The sequence below is a fragment of the Protopterus annectens genome, chromosome 8.part0 (genome assembly GCF_019279795.1).
Source record: "Protopterus annectens isolate FY-2018-M chromosome 8.part0, PAN1.0, whole genome shotgun sequence".
Classification (NCBI taxonomy): domain Eukaryota; kingdom Metazoa; phylum Chordata; order Ceratodontiformes; family Protopteridae; genus Protopterus; species Protopterus annectens.
Genome location: NC_056741.1, coordinates 535,660,317 through 535,675,111, shown reverse-complemented (window position 1 = coordinate 535,675,111; position 14,795 = coordinate 535,660,317). Strand labels below are relative to the sequence as shown.

Below are 14,795 nucleotides of genomic sequence, written 5' to 3'. Positions count from 1 at the left end.
AGGTGTACACAGTCAATAACATGGTTGCGTTGTAAATGACTGGCAAACCTGGGGGGGGGGGGTTGCAGTGGTTTGCACTTTCTCATTGTTCTGACAGCAGCAAGCTGAAATTTTAGTGTAGTTACTAATCATTATTCATTCAACTACATGTCTGATGTAAACAGTCATAAAAGTAGTTATAACTGGTAAGCACAAGTGCAGGTGTGTATGCACTTGAGTATGTGTTTACAGGGTGTCGGCAATGTGGTGAATGCATGGTTCTAACAGGAATGCACTGAAATACATCCCCGTGGCAATTATGTACAACTGTATTCATTAATTTGATCACAGATCGCTGAAGTGTACACAGTCAGCAAAGCAGCTATAACTGCTTGGTATTGGGGTTCTCTAGGGGTAAAAGTGACTGACCTTGTTGCCATCTATTCATATTAATAGTCACTATTCTGGCTTGTGAAAAACAATATGCATTTCTGTAAAGCAACCTGAATACTTTAATGGAACTACTGACTATATGAAACAAAATTAAAATATATCACCAAGTTATTATTTTTATTAAATTTACTTATTTATTATGTGCTTTAAATGTTATTGCTTAATTACCCTATTTTGTGCTTTACTAACTGTACATTTGTTACTTAAAGGACCACTATGGGCAAACAATGAAAAAACATATATTTTTTATCTTGCCATGATTTACTGCACCTCCTAAAGCTGCCTGCAGCAAAATAAGTACTCATTCCTAATTTTATTTATTTATTTTTTTTACTCATCTGCCCTCATGGGGGCAGACACTGTGACTCCTTTGGTAAGCTAAATCTGTCTCAATGCACAGACTGTGAGAACAAATCATACTCAACCTGGAAACATCAAAAATCTGGACAAGGGCCATGAAAAATAGGTACAAATCTGTATGCTGATTAACGTAAAATTTGCATACATAATTACACAACCCCGCCCACTCCAATGGGATTGTGGGATACCAACTTTCAAACTCAAACTGAAGAACAGAACCAAAATATAGTATCAAAGTCCCCCTGCAGCCATTCCAATGTCCCATTATCTGGCTATTTCATCCTATTTACCATAAACACTAATATGTGTGCATACTGCTTTACTTCTACAATGATTATCTGGATTTTATTTTTTTTACATTTTATAGTGTTGTCGCCTCACAGTAAGATGCTGACCGGTTCGACTCTCAGCTAGAGCGTCTTCTGCATGGAGACATGCGTGAAAGGGCGTACCTTTGTTAAAGGTTGTGCGTTAGGGCTGGCAACTCAGCATGTAAAAATCAACTGCCAATCATTAGCGGACTGGAGTTCCGCTGTGGCGACCCCTAACCGGGAAAAGCCGAAAGACACAACAACAACATTTTATAGCACAATGCACAAACACTAAGACACCCGCTAAACAAAGAAATACTGTCTAACAATGAAAATAGACTTGGCATTAAAACTTCTCTGCCCTTGAATCTCACATTCGTTGAAACAGCATTGAAACCCACACCACATCCAAAGAAAATGCATCTGGCCAGTGGATAAAGATAACCTTTGGGGTGTTTTCAAATCAGAGGCCCCTTGCACATAAAACAAGAAACTTACATGCGTTCTTTGACACACCTACCTGACTTTATTAAATTATAATCCTTGTGTAATACAGCATACTTGTTAGACTTTAGTTAGAGAGCATTTTAAATTTGTTTACACATTTTTCCAGTAGGCAATGAAACAAAATGCATGAACCAATAATGACAAAACTGCCCTATTCAGAACATTTCCATCATAAAAAGTCTACTTCCACACACAATTGCATTTTAAATTTATTGTTTGAACATTTTTCCAGTAGGCAATGAAGCAAAACAATCAATAATGACAAAACTGCCCTATTCAGAACATACTTGATTTTGTAATACATATATTATTATATCTGTGTATGTCTATTGTTCCTGTTACAAGGATCTAAATTATTCATGGACAAATTACTACTTCTTAGATGAGACTGCAAATGCAAGTTCATGTAATGAATTTTATTTACAATATCATAAATAAGCATGAAGATACAGCATCAATTAAAAGTCATTATGATATTGTTCCTTGTTTTTATGAAGATTAAAAATCTGATACTGAGGTTTTTACAAGACAATAAAATTGGGTAACTAAAGAAAAGGGATGGTCACAGAGAGCATGCTATTATCTTGTTTTACTATAACTTCATAAGTCAATATACTACATCTTTGGGATGCATACTTTCAAATGTACTGTACCATGAATGGGTAAAAATTACACAACTGATTATCAGCTAATGAAAGTTTCACCATTTTCTCTGTGCATTGAACATTTTAGAACTGAATTACTATACCTGGAGGACACAAAAGACCACAATTAAAAAGGAGCAGTAAAGGATGTCTATTAAAGTTATAATGACGACAGCTAAGATGTCACAGCTGCCATATGTGTGTTATTTTGTAAAACTGTTAATATACATAGGCTAAGTAAAATACTTAGCCTAACAGAAAAGGTACAATATCTAGAAATTATTAAAATCAGTGAATTATCAGCACATTTTTGGAATATTTGTATAAGCAAGACATATAGCATTATTTTAATACTCAAAACTTGATGATTTTGTGTTCATAGATAAATTCTGTGAAGCAAAGGTTTGCTTCATTAATAATGGCTCTAAATCGTGTGCTGTATGAAATGCGATTATTTCAGCTGTCTAAAATTCAGTAAAGTAAGTGTCACGTATGGTAATATAGCATATTGTTTTATTCTGAATCATTGAGATAGAACAAGTACTATGCTTCTTCAGAACTGCTTTGACTATTGTATTTTCATGTTTTAAAAATCATCATTAACAAAAAGGCAGTTTTGTTCAGTATTGTATGCCCTAAAAAACAGCATTAACAGAAGGAAAGGTTTGTATCTTGAAGTATTGAAGTGCAGTAACCCGTAATAAACATTCGCGCAGACATACTTGCCTCGCTCTATTAGGTACCTTAATGCCCAGACCTACTCACTTGGCATTCATTCTGCTAAGTACCAGCAACTGCAGCAAACACGTTCAGTTTGAAATCCATCCATTAATTGTGTACATTCACTCTACAGTGTGAAATACGCCGGACACGGCAACGGCAGTCCTCCCAGTATTCAAATAGTTGCGCGTGCACATTCCTAGTTCCTACAAGCTGACGGAGCTGACATCATCACACGTGATGACGTCAGCTCCAAAAGCGTGAAATCTAAAAATCAGATAGAAAAAATCATAAATGAAGGGGTGCCGCTTGGGAATCGTGGCACCCCATTATTGCGACCCCAAAACTCAGTAAAAAACGAGTAATTCAGGACGGTTGGGAGGTCTGGAACAAATAGCCCTACCACTTGTTGTCAGACTAGACTTCCATTCACTTAGAATGGACAACCTGAAACAAAATGGCAAGTTTGAGAGTCTGTAGCTTGTGTCATTGACTGGTATGTGCTGAGTTTTACAAATGTTCCCACTGATTGTACTACACATTCTCTGAAAGAAACTTGCAAAAGTGTCAACAAATTACTAAGATAAAAAAGACTTTTCACAAGGAGCAGTTTTGCAAGTTTCAATTCCTGGCCAAGTTACTCTTCCCATCTCCCCTACTTCAGTGGGCTACAGTCTCACATTTCCAGCTTGGTTAAATTCAACTATTTCGTCAGCTTTGCATGACAATATAGACATAAAAAAAAAATGTGCCACTAAAACTGTTCTCTTATATATCTTTTCACTTCTGAATAGCATTTCCCCAGGAATAAAGAAAAAAAACAAAGCACACACATCAGTCCAGAGTTTGGGCCAATGTACCCTTTTCTCGATGTGCACAGTAAAACATTCAGTTTATAATGCATTCTGGCTGCTGGCATGGTTATCTTTACCTAGTTATTCTCTTATAGCATAACCTGAACTTATGGTACTCAATGCCAAGCTTTACAACAGTTCTCAGTTTCTTAACAATGACCTCCCAAGCCTCTGATGTGACCCAGTACTTTGTCAATATACTGTAAATGTTGTTGTTTGTCTTTCGGCTTTTTCCTGGTAAGGGGTCGCCACAGCGGAACTCCAGTCCGCTGATGATTGGCAGTAGATTTTTTATGAAATGCGAGGTGCCTGCTCGACACCCAACCTTCAACGAAGGCATGCCCATTTACGCATGCATGTCTTTCGAACGCTACCCAACCGCGGGGGGGACATGCAGACTCCACACAGAAGGCACTCCCAAGCCAAGCCGAGAATCTAACGGGAGAACCTCATATACTATAAATGCATAGATTAATACAAATATTTGTGCACATATGACACGTACAATAATACACATATACCATCATTACAACAAGATAAATGCAATATAAATCATATCAACATAGTTATGATTTCTAGTTTATGACCCTGTTTGTCTATGGCAACTTATTTTTGAATTTATGTTCAAGCAATTGTATATTTGTTGTATATTATCTTGTTTAATTGTTTCTCAATATTCTAACCACTCTATGCTGCATGAATTGTAAAACTCCAAATTATACTCATTTTATATTTTCTATGCTCTTTGTACAAAGCAGCTATGTTTGTATAATTTATTTTTATTTTTTTATAATTGTTTACTAAGTATCTGAAGCTTTTCTCCCAGAGCCTCCGCTGAAAATGGTCACCTTGTGTCCAGTCGGACTAACCTGGTAAACAAATGGAAAATAAATAAATAAATAAAATATACTAAGAAAATCAATCAATATACCAAGAAAACTCCAAAACTTAAAAACACAGAAGGAAGGAAAATGTTTCCTTGATGCTGTCATGAAAATCCCACTCACTTATTCAGATAACACATAGAAGATATACAATATATTAGGCAAAACAACGTTCCCAACACACTAGTCATAGGTGACTCTACAGTCAGGCACACTGATGTCCACTCACCATTCTAAACAAGGAGAAGGTCACTGTAAGCTGCCTGTCGGGTGCCAGAATCCGCCACATAACCCAAGCACTCCAGTCACTCCACAACAAGTACAAATATGACTCTGTCATTGTCCATGTTGGTGTGAATGACCCAAGACGTACCTCCCTGGACGACATGAAGAGAGACCTAGAAGAACTCTCCGATCTTGTAGCCCAAGTAGGTATGACCCTAGCCCTGAGAAGCATTCTGCCATCGCCCAGAATGATACCGCAGTACAAGGACAAAATGATTGACTTCAACAATTGGCTAAGCTTCTGGTGTCATTCTAAGGGGATCCAATATCTGCCTGGGACGACATGGTCTACAGACCACGATGCTTTACCAGAGATGGCCTGCACCTGTCGCCACTGGGATTCCGGATACTGGCTAAGGCTCTTGCCACCCCTATAGTGCCTTTTTTAGACAAGGTTCAAATGACAAATTCACCACCGTTACAGGAACAGGCAAGCAAAACTGAGGGTAATGCTACTCAATGCTAAAAGTCTAAATCTCAAAATGCACTCACTCAAGGCACTCCTTAAAATGGAGAACATCGATACCTGTGCAGTGAATGAGACTTGGTTCAAGGCTCCAGACAGCACAACTGCACTACCAGGCTATAACTCATACCACACTTTTCGGCCACGTAACCTGGACTGAAACACAAAAGGCGGAGGTGTGTCCATATTCATTAAGGATATCCACACCTCCAGGCTAGATGATCAGCATAATGCATCCGAGGTTATCCAAGTGCAACTAACTCTGGGCAAAACTGCAATCCAAATTGTAGCTTGCTACAGATGCCCCAGTATTCCCACTCCTCTTTTCTTGATATACTGGAAAATATTAGGGTTCAACCAAACACCCTAATAATGGGCGATTTCAACTACCCCACCATTAACTGGGAAAACTACTCACGTACCAACTCCTTCACTCAACACTTTCTGGAATTCATAAATTCCAATGCTCTGGATCAACTTATCCAGACCCCCACCAAGGGCAACAATATCCTAGACCCAGTCATTACCAACATGAGTGACCAGTGTTCCACACCTGAAGTAAACTCCTCGTTGGGCAGATCCGACCATAAGCTAATCACCCTAGATATCCACATCCCACCCCCACCCCCCCCCCATTAAGGAAACCACGGTAAAAAAATTCTCCAAAGCCAACTTCATGCTTCTTAAGACAGAAGTGGCAAACATCATGACACCCATGCAGATGGAAATTACAGTTACGACTGCTGAATCTTACACAAAAGCACTCTATAAGCACTTACACGAGTGCTATCTCAAACAGAACCAAGAAGCTATCCTCCAAAAAAAGAAAGCCAATCTGGTTGTCCCCTGCCATAAATAAAATGTACAACAGAAGGAAGAAACGGTTGCAAAAGAGAGTAAAATCCCATGAGTGGTGGAGCTCCCTGGTCAGCCTCAGTAAAAGGCCAAGATACCTTATAAGAGCCTCCAAAGCTAGCTACGAAAACAAAATCGCTACTGTTTCTAAGGGCAACCACAAAGAATTCTATAGCTATGTCAAGAATCTCAATGGCAACACCCAGATCTGCTCTGAGTTACAGCACAACGGCACAAAAATTACAGAACCAACTGATATTGCCAACATCCTGGCAGATACGTTCAGTGCTAACTTTACACCACTCTCACTCCCTAAAGGGCGCATATCTATACAGGAAGAATACAGTGTCCCTGTAATCACAACTACACAGGTAAAAGCTGCACTCTCTAAGCCAAAAACACAGCATCCATGGGACTGGACAACATCCCAAGCTGCGTTTTACACAAACTTCAGAACGAACAGGCTCCCCACCTAATCACCATGTTCAATCATAGCCTCACATCAGGCTTTGTGCCCCACTGAATGGCACACAGCAACAGTTATCCCACTCCACAAAGGAGGAGCCACCACTGATCCTAGGAACTATCGCTTTATTAGCCTGACGAGCCTGGTCTGCAAGGCCATGGAATGTATCATCATGGAACTCATAAACAAAGACATTGGTAACCTCCAAACTCTGGATCCCACCCAGATCGGGTATGTGAAAGGCAGTTTATGCCTCCTGAACCTCATCGACTTCTTTGAGGCAGTCACCAAAGCCACAGATGAGGGTAAGTTGGTTCACACAGCCTATCTTGACCTCGCCAAGGCTTTCGACACCATCTCCCATTCTGGAATTACAGCTAAACTCACTAAACTAGGTATAAATCCCTACGTCACAAGATGGGTTGCCAACTGGCTCACTGTCAGAACCCACACTGTAAAAGCTGCAGACTCCAAATCTGACTTCAAACCAGTGACAAGTGGAGTACCACAGGGTTCAGTCCTGGGACCTCTCCTGTTTGGTATCTAGTTCTCTGAAGTACAGGCTAACACAGAAGGCCTCTGGCTAACAAAGTTCGCAGATGACTGCAAACTAGGAGCCATAGTAGAGTCCCCAAATGATGTGGACATCCTACAGACGGGCCTCACTGAGACAGATGTCTGGTGTCAGAGCCATGGCCTCAAGCTCAATGCCAAAAAGTGCACTGTCATCCCATTTGGTTAAAACTCTGTACCCATGAACTACCACATAGGCATCAGTCTACTTAACACTGAATGCGTGATAAGAGACCTTTGGACCCAGGTGGACAGTAGTCTCTCCTTCTACATGGCACACCTCATCACAAAAAGGTTCTCATCCAGGAAAAAAGAAGAGGTCATTGTTCCCCTCTACTCAACACTCATTAGACCCATTATATAGAGTACAACTCCCCTTTTGGAATGTACCTCACAAGATATCTGCAGCAGCTGGAAAGGCCACAGAAGTACTTCACAAAGAGGATTACTGGCCTCAAATAGATGCCCTACACTGACCATCTCAAAAAACTCCAGCTTTACTCCTTAGCATATTGCTTACAACGAGGTGATTTCTGCCTAACATATAATGCTATGTCAAACCCAGTCCTGCTAGACATGCTACACCTAAAGAAATCTCAATCCCTCCGAGCTACATGCTCTAGAGACCTAAACTTTGTCACCACAATAAACAGGACATGCTGGAGGGATGGATTCCTGTCCCAGAGACTTCTCATACTCTGGAACAAGCTGCCCATCTATGTCAAGCAAAGTTCCTCATTAGCACTCTTCAAGAAAAATCTTTGAGTGGATGGGAAATAGGAAATATACCCCGGGAATCCCTTCTGTGGCTCTGCTCGACAGTAGCACAAGAAAATAACTTTCTTGGGTGGCACAAGCCAGGGAACATTGTTAGCTAGGCTTACTTAGGCCCTTGGGCCGATAGTCTACTACCTACCTATGAACCTATTATTAAACTAAATACAATATTATGTAGCATTGAAATGTGCTGACATTATAAGGGTGACAGTTCATTATTTAACTCATAAAGCAAATGTCAGAGTGGAAAAGTTCAAATAGTGGATAAAGAGGAGAAGAAAGAGTGAGAAAAATTATTTGTTAGAAGTAATAATTAGGGTAGATATGGGAGGCAGGAGAAAAAAAAGAGAGTAAAAGCAACATTACAAGTAAGTGAAACGAAACCAAGGAAAAGAATAAATAGACAACAACATTTACAGCTGCAGACTGTCAAGTGCATTGGTAGCAGGTGTCACAAAACTGGGTTTGGAGAAAGGTTTGGAAACTCTGAACAAACAGATTTGTCCACATTAACGTGCATCATTGTGCTTGTGTGGTGTAAAAGAACTATAAAAGCAAATCTGTATTGATACCTGCTTGCTGCTCTGCTGAGGGGGACACTTGTGCAAGTGCAGTGGACTGGCTCCAGTAGGAAGGGATGGCAGCATACCTCTCAACATTATAGAAGAAGAAATCTCAACAAGGCCATAAATAACAGGGGACAAAGCCCAAAAATTGGGACAATTTATAAATATTGCACTTACAAACCTAGAAAGTTGATAACAGGTTTTGCATTAGAGTGAATTTTCTTAAGGATATGAAGTCTGAAAATCAAGTGCCTATCAATTTTCTGACTTCAGTCTTCAATGATTTGCCAGTGATTTGACAGAAAACTGCAATTTTATGTAAAACAGATAAAAAATCTGGACTTTCTGCAAAAATCTGTACTATTGAGAGATATGGATGGGAGTTCTGAACCAACACCCATCAATCATTTTCATTTGTTTGCCAAAGCCATTACAGCAGTGTTTTGCAGAGAGGTGGGAAAAGCCTTAAATTTGACTGGTATGTTGTGTGGGTGTGTGTAGCTGTGTTTGTGGAAGGTGGAGGTGTGCCTTTGTAAGTGTGGTGTGAATGTTACACATTATGAAATGGAGAGATTAAGAGTAAAATTGCACTCAGTGAAGTCCCTAGCAATTTCATCACTGCTTGATTCAAATATATACATTCCCCTGTGTTTGTCAGTATTATGTTTGAATGCCCTGTTTGGAGTGTGGTATCACTGCTACAGCTGCTGATACTCTTTCAATACAAGTATCTGCTGTGGAAGTTTCCAGGAGTCTGTTGCCAAGAGGATGAGAAACACGCTACAAGTACACAACTAAGACAAACTACACAAAGTAATAGTAAGAAAACGTACTAGGTCACATCTGAGGCTTGGGAGGTCATTGTTAAGAAACTGAGAACTGTTGTAAAATTTATCATTAAATACCATAAGTTCAGGTTATGCTGCAAGAGAATATGTATGTAAAGATAATCATATCAGCAGCCAAAATGCATTACAAGTTGAATACTTTACTGTGCACATTTTAAAAAATGGATAGACTGGCCTAAACTCTGGACTGATGCGTTTGCTTTTTTTTTTCCTTTTTATTCCTGGGAAATGCTATTCAGAAGTGAAGAGGCATACAAGGGAACAAACAGATTTAGTGATGCACCAGGCTGTGATTTTTTTATGTCTATTGTCATGCAAAGCTGACTAAACAGTTGAATCTAGCAAAGCTGGAAATGTGAGACTGTAGCCCACTGAAGGAGGGGAGATGGGAGGAGTAACCTGGCCAGGAACTGAAACTTGCAAAACTGCTCCTTGTGAAAAGTCTTTTTTATCCCAGTAATTTGTTGACACTTTTGCAAGTTTCTTTCAGAGAATGTGTAGTACAATCAGTAGGAACAACATTTGTAAAACTCAGCGCATACCAGTCAATGACACATGAGCTGCAGACTCTCAAACTTGGCATTTTTTTTAAGTGTTCCATTCTAAGTGAATGGAAGTCTAGTCTGACAACAAATAGTAGGGCTATTTGTTCTCACAGTCTGTGCATTATGGGACAGATTTAGCTTTCCCAAGGAATCACGATGTCTGCCCCCATGAGGGCAGACAAGAGTAAAAACAAAATAAAATTAGAAATGAGTACTTATTTTGCTGCAGGCAGCTTTGGGATGTGTAGTAAATCATGGCAAGATAAAAAATATACGTTTTCTTCATCATTTGCCCATAGTGGTCCTTTAATCACTTGTACAGTACCAGAGTTAATGCACTTTTATAAAACTTGAACTTTATCATAAGACATCTGAGATGTGGCTTTAACTGCTGAATATTGTAACTTACTGTCGATGAAAATAATTGACTCTACTATCATTTGGTCATGGTAAACACGCATTATTCTAGTTTTGAATGATCAATATGTATGTGTGAGAAAAACCTGAAATATGTTACTGTGACACAAAGCTGAAATACATTAACATGGCATTCACTACCATTATAATTCAACCACTGGAAACTGAAACCCACATACTGAACTTGCCCACTCCCTTTATGTGGAAACTTGGCAAGATGATGGCTGCTACCCTAAGCTGCATTTTTTTATTATGGCATTTCTAAATCTGTGGTAAAAATATGCTTCTCTCTTTTGTCCTCCTAGACAGCAAGAGAAAAAAAGCACACCCCAGCAGCAAGCACCTCATAGGTTCATAGGTGTGTACTAGGCTAATGGCCCTGGAGCCTTTACAAGCCTAGCCCATAGAAGTGCCCTGGCATTATGCCGCCTGGCGTTAGTTCCCAGTGCCTCTATCAAGTACAACCACTGGAGTAATCCCCGGGGTGAACTTTCTATTACCATCCACTCATCAAGATTTCTCTTGAAGACGGACAGTGAGGTGCTCTGCTTGACGTGTATGGGAAGTCTGTTCCAGAGCATGGGCAGTCTCTGGGTCATTTATAAAGTTACAAAACAACAATATTTTAAACAGTCCAAGTGTCAGATATATTGGGATATAGGACAGTTGAGAGGTAATACTGTGCAAGACAACAACAAACAAAAAAAATGGCCAAAAATACAAATATGTGAGCCAATACTTGTTTACACCCCAAGTTGCCATAACACACACACCACGTATAAAGACTATAGTTTCAAGAAGCAGCACCACAAATGAGGGCTCCTTCCCCCACATTTCATGATCAATTTCAAAGTGGCAAAAATGCAATATGGCAGTGCATTCCTTCATATTTCTTCACTAATCAAAAGTTGTAATGCTTCCTGTTGCCTATCCCAGAGATGCAGCGGAATGAAGTCCTGACAACGACCCAGACCACTCATGTTCATCTAATGGCATAAGCATCAGGCTGGAGGATGTAAATGGGTGGCTGATGCCAACTCACCCATTCTGGGGCAAAAATCCCTTCAGTAACACCTAGAAAAAAGAACAGTGTGATAGCACTCATAAGATAAAAAAAGACATTGCCGAACTGCGGTTTTCGATCACAAATAAAAATCACCCAGCCAAAAAATAATAACTCAAACTGAATCAGAGACTGTGCTTTCTAGGAAAATGTCTAGCAATCAGCTGTCCTACTACTGTCCTGAATGACTCATTCAAGATAGATAAGGGATGCAGTAAAAATACAAGACATTAGCACCAACATTTCTAAAAGTACAAAATAACATATCAAAAAATTGCTTTTATATGATAAGCAGCTTGAATGAATTGCAATCCATTAATTGCATTATAATGAAGGGCACGGTCCAGATAATAAACAGATTATACATGTCAAGTAACTGACATATGCTTCAAACAGTAAGAACATTAGAATAATCTAAACTTTCCGTCCCCCTGCTGTTTTTCACTTGCTTCTATTCTAAATGCAGCTCTTAAACACCCCCACCATTCTTACCATGCCAGCTCTCCAAATGTAACAGTTTATACAGAGCAGCTCTTAATAAATATAATAAAAAAATACTAGTATAATGTACAAACAGGGCTGGTGCCACTGTGTGCCCTCCCTTTTTGTTATTCTTCAGTTTGCATGAACACAAATCTACTGGGAAAAAGAGAATGAATGAATATATATATATATATATATATATATATATATATATATATATATATATATACATATACACACACACACATATATATATATATATATATATATGCATATATATATTACACACACACATACTATATATACACATATATATATATATATATATATATATATATATATATATATGTGTGTATATAAAAAACACATACATATATTGTATGCAAAATGCACACTTTGAAAAACAAGTTTTCTAAGCATATCTTTAAATCAAAACACATCTCTGCTTTTTTTACCTTTTAGATTAATTAATGCGGGGATGTTAAGATGGACACGTTTCTTACAAGTGCAGTGGACAAGGTTTTTCTGTTGACAGTGTACCATAAAGTGAAATACAGAAAAAGGCAAGTTACTTATGTCACCTATGAATCTCTACTATCCTTCGCAACTTTACCCCCATTCTTTTCTTTCAATCTGTAATAAAATGTCATGACTATTTTACATTCTGTCTTACCTTTAATTTCTGTTTTTCTCTTTTTTATAAAGTATGACTTCTAAACTTTTTAGTTTGTACTTATCTGCTTAGTAAATTGTATTAAATATGTATTATATACATGCATACACTCCATGTTGCTTTGAAACTTATTACTTTTTAAAACATATTAGATTTGTTGATGATTTGCACTGTACAAGCAAGGAGCATTTCTCCCTGGGCTTCTGATGAAACCAAGCTTTTGCTCATTCAGACTATTGTGATTAACACATACAAACATGTGTAGCAACCAACAGGACACTGTGTGCAAGTAGAGTAATTACTTACTCTGTCTGAAGCGCCATTACACTAATGTTGCAACCCCAGAGAATTACTATACTAATTGGGGAGAGGTGCAGCCCACTCCCCTAACATATGCTGCGACCCAGAGTATGACTACATTACTTGTGGAGAGGTGCAGCCCACTCCCCATCACTATCTCCACCCAAGACATGCTTGACAAAGTCCTTTGGGAAATAGAGAAGCCATTCATAAAAAAAAAAAAAAAAAAACACGAATTAATCCCGGTCACTACAAGTAAACAATGACAGGAAATTTTCAGGTGGCATACTCCAAATGGTGCTGCGACATGAGGATGTCAGTGTCATGAGCAAAGACCTTAGCAAATAACAACAACATGACTGAAGACTACCTTACATCACTTATCAACCACACAAATTATAGGTACAAAAAGACCAAAAATGAGAACATACAACTTAAAAAAGTTAGTCATTCTAATGTATAACCTAACTTATCCTCCATCCCACTTCCTACATAAACCAAGCCAACTAATGTCAAACATCTTATAACTTAACAGCCCTTTTAAATACATTTGGTCACGCGCGTTCTGGCTACAGACAGAAACACAAAAAAATGGAAGATACACGTCTGAAAGACACTGCATCCACTTTTCAGTCATGTCAAGACTTTCATGGAAAAAAAGAGACAACAAACATAAACAAATGTGTCTGTAAATTCAACGAAGATACAATGCAATCGTTTTATGTGTGCAAACTTATGCTTTCACTTGAACACTGTCAACACTTGTTTCTACCCGAAAAATACTACCAAAATTCAGAGGTCCGGCATTCCTTTTAAATCGTTAGAAGTTCTGCTCTATCATTCGTAGAAGACAACTACTTATTTAGAATGTTTCAAGGGTGACAGACTCACTTTTAAGTTTGCACTAGCAAGTAGACTTTTTGTTCCTGGGTATAAACCAAAGCTTTCCGATGTATGGCAACCAAAGATGACAGCTCGAATTAGAATAAATAATCCAGTGGTAGTTGAATATCCTAAAAATCAACCATCACATTAATCAGCATTCCGTAAAAATAAATAAAAGTTGAAAACAGAAAACACACATAAACATAAACACACAAATGACACTAATATTGGAACTTATGCAACATGGCGACACGTTTGACGTAAAACTGATAGTAAACGCAAGATACGTCGCCATTCTTAGGAGGGGTTACCCATGTGAGAAAATAGTGTTGCTTTTTTTTTTATACCGCTATGGAGTGGGTCTACAGTGTCGAGGTTTAGACCTGATTTGTTATCCGGGAGTTTATTTTATACAACGGGTAACTATAAGACGCTAATTTCAATCCCCAGAACGACGCAAGTGAAATGCTGTATGTCTGGATGTAAAAATAGGAGACAAGTTTTGACATCCGTGTTTCCGCCATGGTCTTCTTGCTGAATTTTCTTGTGAACTTTAAACAAGTTATATATTTTCTCTTCAGTCCCAGAAGAACAGTAATCGAAATAGTTTACATTAACGTAAATATAATAGACTTTGATAGTAAAGATACATTTTTTAAAAGTAAAACAATAAAACTATCGTTGAAATGCGGTGGTAATATTGTAGTCATACTTAGTTCAAGAAATCAGGATAAATCCTAAAATAATGGGGACCCAAAGTAGGCAAATATTTTTAATATTGCTCTTGTAAACGTAGAAATCGGCTAGAACAACATGATTTGTGTTCGCGTGAAGGATATGAATTAGTCTGAAACTCAAATATGTCATTATTTAGTTATTTC

General features: G+C 38.4%; 1 protein-coding gene across 7 annotated transcripts in view; it reads right to left on the bottom strand.

Moving 5' to 3' along the window:
• Positions 1-14,181, bottom strand: part of ARNT (aryl hydrocarbon receptor nuclear translocator) — a 2,399,029-nt gene extending 2,384,848 nt beyond the window's left edge. For 2 of the 7 annotated variants that reach the window (XM_044080046.1, XM_044080048.1), the window contains exon 1: positions 13,921-14,174. The gene's annotated coding sequence lies outside the window, so the exon portion shown is untranslated. Of the gene's footprint in view, positions 1-13,920 lie in introns of all 7 variants that reach the window. The other 5 variants (XM_044080044.1, XM_044080045.1, XM_044080042.1 and 2 more) reach the window with 5 other exon arrangements.
• Between the last annotated feature and the right edge of the window lie 614 nt (positions 14,182-14,795).